This window comes from Halyomorpha halys, unplaced genomic scaffold (genome assembly GCF_000696795.3).
Source record: "Halyomorpha halys isolate HHAL.00 unplaced genomic scaffold, Hhal_1.1 Scaffold1036.1, whole genome shotgun sequence".
In the NCBI taxonomy this organism is placed as follows: domain Eukaryota; kingdom Metazoa; phylum Arthropoda; class Insecta; order Hemiptera; family Pentatomidae; genus Halyomorpha; species Halyomorpha halys.
In genome coordinates this window covers 321,981-331,971 of record NW_027109566.1, presented here as the reverse complement: position 1 = coordinate 331,971, position 9,991 = coordinate 321,981, and the positions used below count along the sequence as shown (strand labels likewise).

The following is a 9,991-nucleotide window of genomic DNA, read 5'->3' as shown; positions in this document are numbered from 1 at the left end:
TAATATTCTAACAATTCTATAATGTTTGTATCATGTTATGGCATTTAGCCCTGACGAAGGCCTGTAAAGTTGGACGAAACGTTGGTTAACAATAGTTTTCTTTTACTAATTTTATAGCTTCATATACCAGTCACCACGACTATCTTCCTCCAGTCTAAGTCTTACGATCAACTATCTTCTTCCAATAAAACATTTTGTTCATAATGTTCGCCTTCTTTGGACAATTTTTTTTTTTCGACAAGCACTAAAATATAAATAAAATAATAAAAAAGTGATAACTTCAACACAAACCTACTAATCTAAACAAAATTTGGTGACAAAAGTAGTTTAATTAGTGAAAGTTGTGTGAAATGCACACTGATTTTTGTCATAAGAAGGGAAGTTCATCAATACATTAAAATAATAAAGTTCAAATATTAAACCGCCTGTTGAACAGATTCGATGCTTAGGATTCCATCTTGACAAGAGACTTACTTGGAATCCACACACAAGACTGAAACGACAAGAAACTGCTCGCAGATTCCGATTGCTACACACTTACTTGACAAACGCTCTAAACTTCCCATTCACTACAAAAAATTAGTATACACTACGATAATCAGACCAATTTGGACATATGGAATTCAGCTCTGTGGCTCTACCAAACCATCAAATTCTTCCCGCATCCAATCGTTACAATCCAAAATCCTACGTAAAATCCTTGATGCTCCTTAATACGTAAAGACCTTAACATCCCATTCGTTGCAGATTTGAACCAAAACAGATATGCGTATTTTTATTCCAAACTCCTTAACCATCCTAACCCATTAATTCTTAATCTTTCATCCTTAACAATCCCTGATAATCCTCCGAGGCGTCTGAAAAGAAGATGGCCACGGGACCTTCTAATTTAAATTAAAGTTTGAAGTACCACCAATGGCTGGTTCCTTCCCAAGATTTTCAAGTGTATATGAAACAAACAACATATTTACCTATTGTATTATTTTGTACAGTTGTAAATTACATTAAATAAATAATTAAAAAAAATATTAAACAAATTAAGAATAAATATACTAACACTTTTAATAAGATACAACACTGAATACCAACTGAGCAATATTTGGTTACAGTAAGGAGGAACACAGGAGTACAGGAGTAAAACGACAGAGGTCCCCTGGATAATGGTTAATTGAAAGCAATTGCCTCCATGATATCACCCTGTCGCTAGATCTTTATCACATATTTTTATTTATTATTACATACCAGTGGCTCCTAAATACTTAAACATTGGTCATTAATTTAGTAATATAATGGTTACATATTTTCTTATCTTTTCTATATTCATTCGCCGTAAGATGGACGCTATTTCTCTAAACAATTTATTACAGGATTAGCGACCTAATCAGTGCTGCCGATGTATTTTACCCAGTTTTCGGGTATTGTTTACCTTCGCGGGGAAAAATATTTGCGGATAATTAGCGGAGAACGCGATTTTTGGATAAAATGGCTTTACATTATATCGATCCTTCATAAATATAATGACAAAACTGGAAAAATTTTAATTTTACTGGACAAACAAAAAAAATAATTCTAATTTTTCTAAGCAGCATGGCCCACAGACTCAGTTTTATTCTGCTACGGTAGTAGTTTATAAACACTGTGGGTTACTATTGCAAATTTCAAGACATTTCAATCCGTAAAATACCATATAATTACCATTCTCACAATAAACATGTAAATACGTCATTATTCTGAAAATATATAAATTTTACATTTCTGGCGTAATAGGAGAAAACAGTGTTGCACTGGTCCTCCAACTAGTTTTTTTAATTAATTATTTTTCTATTACTAACAAGTTATTATTTTTCCTTATATATAAAATTTTAAAACATAGACTTACCTAGACCATTTGGGATCCATGATATACTTATTTGTGGGATCTGGGAGAGATGTATATATTTTTGAGGCCTAGAATGAATATAATTTTGTGGTCTTGGGCGGATTTGTTTTTGGGGTTCAGGTTGGATTAGTTTTTGGAGCCCGGGACTGATCAAATTTTAACGTCTATATTAAAACATATATTATAACTATAATATTATATTATAATATATAAAACCTATTTTTGCGCCTATCATCCTTGCATTTGGTAAGATATATTACGACAGTTCAGTCATGGCGTATACATATGAACATGGGGTAGGCAAGATGAAATGGGAGAGGGTCCGCCCATTACACACACATAATTATATACATAATGTCCATTCTGAAACGTTGAGTAAAAGAAAGATATGTAATTCCGCATTCTAAGAAACATTCCACCATTTTATTCTACTTCATAAAATTCAATCATTACTTTTTAAATTTTAATTACCTATAATCACAATAAATTACTGAAAACGGAATTTTTTTTTTCTGCTCCCTCTGCCTACGCCTATGCGTATGACAGTTGCTTTATTGATATTACTTGTACTATCAAGCGCGACAGTACAATCATACATTTGTTGTTATAACGACACAGATTCCTTGAGAGTGGCGGGTTTTGTCTGGTAAAATGGGTATTTTCAAGGTTCTGAGCGGGTATTTTTGGACGGGAAAATCGGTAGTACTGGACCTAACTCTAATACAGACAACAATAATAAAATAAACATGGTAGAAGGTATTGTTACAAATTAATATTGATTCCAAACCAAGCTATGTTTACAAAGTTAAGATATTGAGCTTGGTTAATGTAGAATAATCTGTTTGGAAAGAATTTCTTTTTGGTATTCATATTGCCTCGAAAAATTGTAATGCTTAATATCAGATGAGTCCTACTCCTAAAGGACCATTGTCCGATTTTTATGAAAGTTGTTATTATTTTCTCGTTGTTTTCTTGATAGTATTTTAGGGGCCAATTCAGTCCTGTATATATGTGTTTGTCCTATTCCTTACTACTTTTATAAGTTATCTACTAAACAACGCAAGTTAACATAAACAAGAATGTTTTTTACGAACATATCTCACCAATATTGAACAAACCATGATTATGGAGGTTTGTTTACTGTAGAAAGCAAGCGATAACATATCAGTAGTCCTGCAAGCATTTTTTGGTCATTGACTCCTAGATATTTTTGAAATCAATTTTTTTTTTCAAATCTTGAATATTATATAATAATTTAAGTAATTGATTAAAAAAAATTTCTTTCTATTATATATAAAAAAAAATTGGTGACCACCGTGTAATATTTTGTTTTTTCCTTCAGTACAGTCTATCTGTACCCTGTGGCAAAAACCATGGAATTATTGGAACGTGGAGAGACCGTTTGACTGGTTAAAAAATTACAAATTATTTTACATATTATGTGGAATGATTAAATTGTTAAAAATGTACAAATTAAAATTCTGGGAGGGATCGATTATTTTTTCCTGCTTACAGTATATTGAAAAAAAATAATAGAATTCATATAAATTTTAATTATACAGCTTGAGCAATGAGTAGTAGAATTGAATGAACGGTAGTATAATTTGTAATATGGGATTGGTCCGTCGTTGGGGGGGGGGGGGGGAGGGGAGAAGTAACCCCTTATATGATTAAGGATATTTTAATTTTATTTATTCATCGTTCACCAATCTTGCTTATTCCTAACAGATACAGTTTCAAAATAAAGTTAAGTTTTTTTTTTCCTGTTCCATTTACCCCACTTTCTACAGGCTCAAATGAATCTTTAAACCACGCCTCCGAAAACTAAGCTATAGTGAAAGTCGAAAAAATAAAAACTCTAAAAACGATAAGTTAACATTTTAATCGCTACATTTTGTAATGATTAATTAGCAAATTACTATATCCACAAGGAGCTTATGATGATTAACTGGTTGTTATCTCGATGTCTGAAATTAGGGGTCATTTATCGGCAGTTAGTCTAATGGAGTATTAGCTGTTCCAGGATTAGCATGTCTGGATTCGAGTCCCGTTACACACAGCAATAGTACGTTTAGTGGAAATTAATCCTGAGATAAAAAGTGAAGCGGAGTATTCGAGAGGGAAGTCGACCTTGGACTACGCCCCCTTCCTGATAAACACGAAAATACAATTACGTAACCGAAAAGATAAAACGGAGGCTTGTCTGGAGATCGATAAGACCGAAAGGAATCGATCAAATATCAACGGAGAAAATCGATTGCAATATAACACGTTGAATTCCACTTAACGTGCTAGCATACTATGGTAAATTCGTGCATGCGCAAGCGTGTGGGGGGTTTTTTGGCTTGGTTAGTGCAATTTGTAATTTGCATTTTTCTTTTGAAATTACAGACAGTGCTGTATTCCTGGTATTGTCCTGTTTTTTGGCAAGTCCTTATCCTGCTGATTCTCATTACTAGTTACGTAACCTACGTAACTGGACGAGTTTCAGGGATTTTTGATTGGTTATGAAAATAGCCGAAAACCGACTTAGGTCAGTAATCTTTAAATGATGACTTTTAAAAGTCAGACTGATTCAACCACTAAGGCCACAGTCAACTCTATGATAAACAATAAATTCATATTTTATCTGGTATTTATTTTAAAATATATCTTTTTTTTTTTTTTATTTAAATGTGGAAAGCTCTCTAGAAAAATAGCAGTCAAATAAAGTAAATATGATAGAATTTCAAATTTCAGATTACCTAATTTCTTAAAAGTTTAAGTTGACTGACAGACTTGTAATTTTTTTTTTATTGTGTAATATTTCATTATGTTTTATATTTATAGACAAAGGTAATAAAGGTCACAGAGTTAATTCTCAACATAATTACAAATATATGACTTAAACGATAACAAAATAAAAAATAGAAGGGGGAAAAAATAGAAAACAAATTGAAACTGAATGTAAAGTAATATCTTAAACCCAATCATCCCCCCTTTTTTTTTTAATTATTTATTTAATGTAATTTACAACTGTACAAAATAATACAATAGGTAAATATGTAGTATGTTTCATATACACTTGAAAATCTTGGGAAGGAACCACCCACTTTTCCACCCATTGGTGGTACTTCAAACATTAATTTAAATTAGAAGGTCCCGTGGCCATCTTCTTTTCAGACGCCTCGGAGGATTATCAGGGATTGTTAAGGATGAAAGATTAAGAATTAATGGGTTAGGATGGTTAAGGAGTTCGGAATAAAAAGACGCATATCTGTTTTGGGTCAAATCTGCAACGAATGGGATGTTAAGGTCTTTAAGAATGAGTTTATTTGTGACGTAATAAGGAGCATCAAGGATTTTACTCCCCATTTAAATAACAAACATGTAACGTACAAGCTTTTTATTTTGTCGAGCGTATTAATTTAAAATTCAAAAGTTCTTTTATCAAAGCAAGAAAACATTACTGGGCATTAGAAAGTACATTGAAGCTCTATCTGTTTAAAGTAATATAATTTTTTTTTTTTTAAAAAGTTGAGACAAATATTATCTAATATATTCTCCAGGGGAGTTGAAAATATCGCAGGACCCTCTTCCTCCACCCCAACTCATTGATGAACATAGGACCTCCCGGAACTACGGCTCATGCATCCTCTATGGAAGCTGCACATGCCTATGCATACTCCTTATTTATCTTCATTTTTTTTTACTAATTTAAATTTTTTTTTGGAACCAAATTGTTCTTTAGGAAGTAAAAGCCAATGATAATACATTATTTAATGATTTTTCTATAATAATTAATCCTAAAAAATATTTTAGAACATTTTAAGGTTGTGACGTCTCACGCCAAATGAATCTATTATCTTGATAAATCGTTGAATTGATTATTATTTTTTTTTGTATGTGTAATTCCATAAGACTATAGAATTACGCATTTTCTTGTGAGAACAAAAAAATGTGCATTTTTCTACTGAGAAAATAGTTTATATCTCATTACATTTAAAATTTACATAATCTCAATAATCACGAATGATCTCATTGATTTAAACTTATACAATGATAGGTTTCATGTCTACAAGTCTGACTTCACCGCTTAACACCGATAAATGGTCCGCCCATTCTTCAGAAAACTTGAGTAAATAAGTAGCTTAATAATAAGAATAGTAATAATAAAGGTTTAGCGAAACCAAAGGTTCGATGCCGATGCCACAAAACGCTCTCTACATACGTCCGTCCAGTGGCGCCCATCTAAATCCAACTCTACATCAGTCTTGACGCAATCCTCCCACCTACGCATTGGTCTGCCTCGCCGTATCAGTGTTTTTGACATTTTAAGGATATGACGTCCTAGAATCTTCCATACTCATCATATTCACCGCAATGCGATCATCTGAATTATATTTACCGGGTGCAGTTCTTGGCATTCGGCGTTGAGTAGTTTTATAAATTCTCTTGCTGACTCATCCCTCATCATCGTAAATCCATTACTTTCTGCTGCACAGTATCCTTCAATAATGCCCTACATATTCCTGTCGAACAGATCTATTACCTATGACTACATCTGGACGACTACCTTGGAATCCTCACACAAGACTGAAAAGACAGGAAACTGCACGTCGATTCCGTAATCAAGGTTAATCCTCAATACTCCTTACTTTGCCTCAAATCAATGAAAAACCGATTTGACCTGAAGCAGACCCCTATCCTTCCATGAGTAACTTCCTAACTACCCAAATCAACTTTTTTCTAACCTGGCTCCTCCTTCATTAATAATCCTCCCAGGGGGCTGAAAAGAAGATGGACTCGAAATCCTCTCCTCTTTATTATTGGAGTTCTATTAAAGGGTAGATTCTCCACAGGTCTGTATCACACTATTGGATAACAAACATCAAATTAATTTATATTATATATTTTTAACACAGTTTTAAATATTAACAAATAAAATAGTCGGTGTTTATATTCGGCCTTATTCGGTCCGAATATTTTACGTAATTATTTATTTTTGAAAATCTTTAAAATTAAGCACTCCACATCTCTTAATGTAAGTGATCACGTTTCGCATCCGCAAAGAACAGTAAGAAGGATAATAGTTTCGTGAATTATAACTGTAATGTTTCTGGACAGAAGGAGCGAGTTGAACAATTTCGAAATTGAAAAACAACGAGCATTTTTTGTCTTCATTTCTCCATCCAATTTCTTTTTTCTAGTTGCCCTAGTACTGTAGCGACGCGCTACCTGCGGTCTAGACTGTAACTATTACAGCCGCCGAAACTGCTATCGCTTCCCACCAAGACGAAATGCTTTAGTTCGTTTCACCTTGGAGCACCACCTGTTTTCTCTAGTCAAATGTACTCAGTAAATTGTAAATTATTTTACAATGTTGTAAATAAACATGTAAATAGTATTATAATTAAAAATATGTTTACTTAATAAATAAAGTTTCTAAAAAATAATACACTGAATACATCACAAAAAAGTAAGTTCTTACACGCGGTGCCTCACCGGCCTTTGTATCGTTAGTAGAATCAATACCCCACCGATGGTCCTGGAATAGTACCTTCTTGGGACAGCAAATAAGACATTCAGTGTATTCTTCCAAACTATTTTGATATGAAGAGTCTTATTTCACGTTTGTTTCTTGATGGTCAACTCCTCCTTCCTCTACCTTTAATTCTCTTGTAGGATCCGGCGGCAGGCTACTCGCCGGGCCTACCAGCCTGCTTCGTATCTACAGGAATAGTACCCTGTAGGACGAGGTTACCGTCCAGGCTTGCATTCCTCCTTCATACCTACAAGAATAGTACCCTGTAGGACGAGGTTACCATCCTTAAAGAACCTACGGCTGGCACTCGTCTGTCTCATCCAGTCTAATCACCTCCTAATCAACTACCTTACCTATTGTGAACATGCATTGTCAAGGCCTTCTGGTCAAAAGTTCAAAACAATAAATTGGAGACAGATCTAACTCAACCGCTTCGACAGTATCTAAATATTTAAGATTCTCTATCTATTCTAATATATTTCCTCCTATTTCTGCATCACCGAAAATTTTGTTTAATCTTTATTTATTTCGACTTAGATTTTTACTGTTGTACTTGTGTCGTTTATCGTTAAGTAGAAATAATCACTTCAGTTTTGTTTATGTTAATACATAATCCCCCTTATTTTTTCAAGGTATTTAAGAGATTTCACGAATGCTTCCTTAAATCGATTGATAATGTTATCAATCCGGTAAGAGGAAGTAATGGAAGCTTTTAACGTCGGCCAAGAGGATTTTACAATTGAATCCAGATGTCTAATAAGGATTCAACCGACGTTTTGGCGAGATTGTTTCTTTTAAGCTATATCGATAAATATTAATTTCACAACACGAATACACGGCACAGCGTTCCTCTATATCACCATTAGATATAGATAGAGCCATGGGTTTTGTAGTAAAATGAAAAAAATATTGATATAGCTTATAAATTATAAAATAAAATGTAGGTTGGTCCCTTTTGCGTAGGTGGGTGTGATTAATCCCTCAGTTTCGAATTAACTTATACTCTGTCCCTGAAAATAATTTAAATCCTCTACAATCCTATTTTTATTTTAAATTGTTCAGGTCAGCATAATTTTTTTTTTTGTATGCTACCTACAAAGATGTTTTAGCATAATAGCCAAATAAGTATATTTCAAAATATTTGATATTGATGGCTTGCATCACAGTGATGCTTAGTACGTTTCCAACTAGTATAAACTATAAGCAATACAATTAAAGCCCCTCACCGTTAGGAAAATTAATTGAAAAGTTATAATTTTTCTGAAAAAGCGAAGCTTTAAGTGTATTTTTAGTAAAGCTAGTGGAAATGTACTTGCTAATGTAAATGCACCATTGTGATGTGCCATTGATATGAAAACAAAATAACCATAAAATGGCAGATTGACCGTTGTTTTTATTTTTGGTTACAAACCAAATTGACCAGAATTGATTCTACCATACATTATTATTTCTCACCCACGATGTAATACAGCATTTGTAAATCGATTTTTGTGTGCACCTAACTCCCACAAAGACAGGGCTTGAATGTTTTCTTTGTTCATGGTAACTTATTGATATTCTAAAATTCTAAAAAAAATTTTATTGAAAATGCATATTTTTTTCTAACCACCAACTTGAATTTTTTTTTTAATTCTCTGTGGGATCAACTTACAGAAAATATAATGCTGAAGGAAATTAGAAGATTGGTTTTAAAAAATTAAAATATATAACAAAACAAATGAAGGGGTAAAACAATTGAAAAGCTCAAAATCCTAGATCTTCTCAATTACATTTCAAGGAGAAATTCAATTTTTTTTCTTTTTTAAAAACTTTATTATCATCCATATTTTATAATCGCTTCCCTAATAATTTTCCTTCGCTTTCTCCTATCCTGAGCAAACATCTACCATCTTCTAATGCCATATTTCTTCCGCTTCGTCTAGTGTGCTCTTCCTTTACCACGGCTTCCACCACGGCAGTCTTGGAGTAAGCGGATGTGGACTGATTTTCTGAGCCTTCGTGCTACATGAACCATTCATATGATTTAGCTTTCGAAACCAAATCCGGTTTTGCGTACATCTGACGTCCCTCTTCGTTAGTAGGGATTCTCCATTGCCCATGTTCACATACTGATAAATGCCATAGATATCACATACCATAGATCTTGCGCAAAACGCGTTTCTTCCATGCCAACTTCTTTCTGATGCCTTAGATATCACTCAGGTCTCTGACCAAATATGTGACGACAGCTCTAACGACTTTTTCATACACTATTACATTTATCTTGTGAGATAGGGCTCAATAATTGAAAATTTTTTTTATGGTAAAGCAGCAAATATTTCTCCGCCATTTTATTTAAAACTAACATTTTTTTCAAATAATGGAGATTTATTTACTGCTACTCCTACAAGGATAATCATTAGAAACTACTTTATGGTCTATTTATATAGCTTCAATTTGATTTCTGATTGACATATGTACATTTAATAGTTATACATTGCTTTTTCAGCGGTACTTAGAATTAAAGTCAGTATTGATTCCAAAATGAGCCTACCTTCCAAAAGTAAATTTTTTTCAAATTTGTTACATTGACATTTTCTATAATTTTC

The 9,991-nt window shown here is 33.1% G+C and overlaps 1 protein-coding gene across 3 annotated transcripts in view; it reads left to right on the top strand.

Annotated features, from left to right (window-relative positions):
- LOC106688002 (solute carrier family 2, facilitated glucose transporter member 1) overlaps positions 1-9,991 on the top strand; it is a 112,321-nt gene that overhangs the window by 84,344 nt on the left and 17,986 nt on the right. The gene's annotated exons all lie outside the window — the stretch shown is intronic.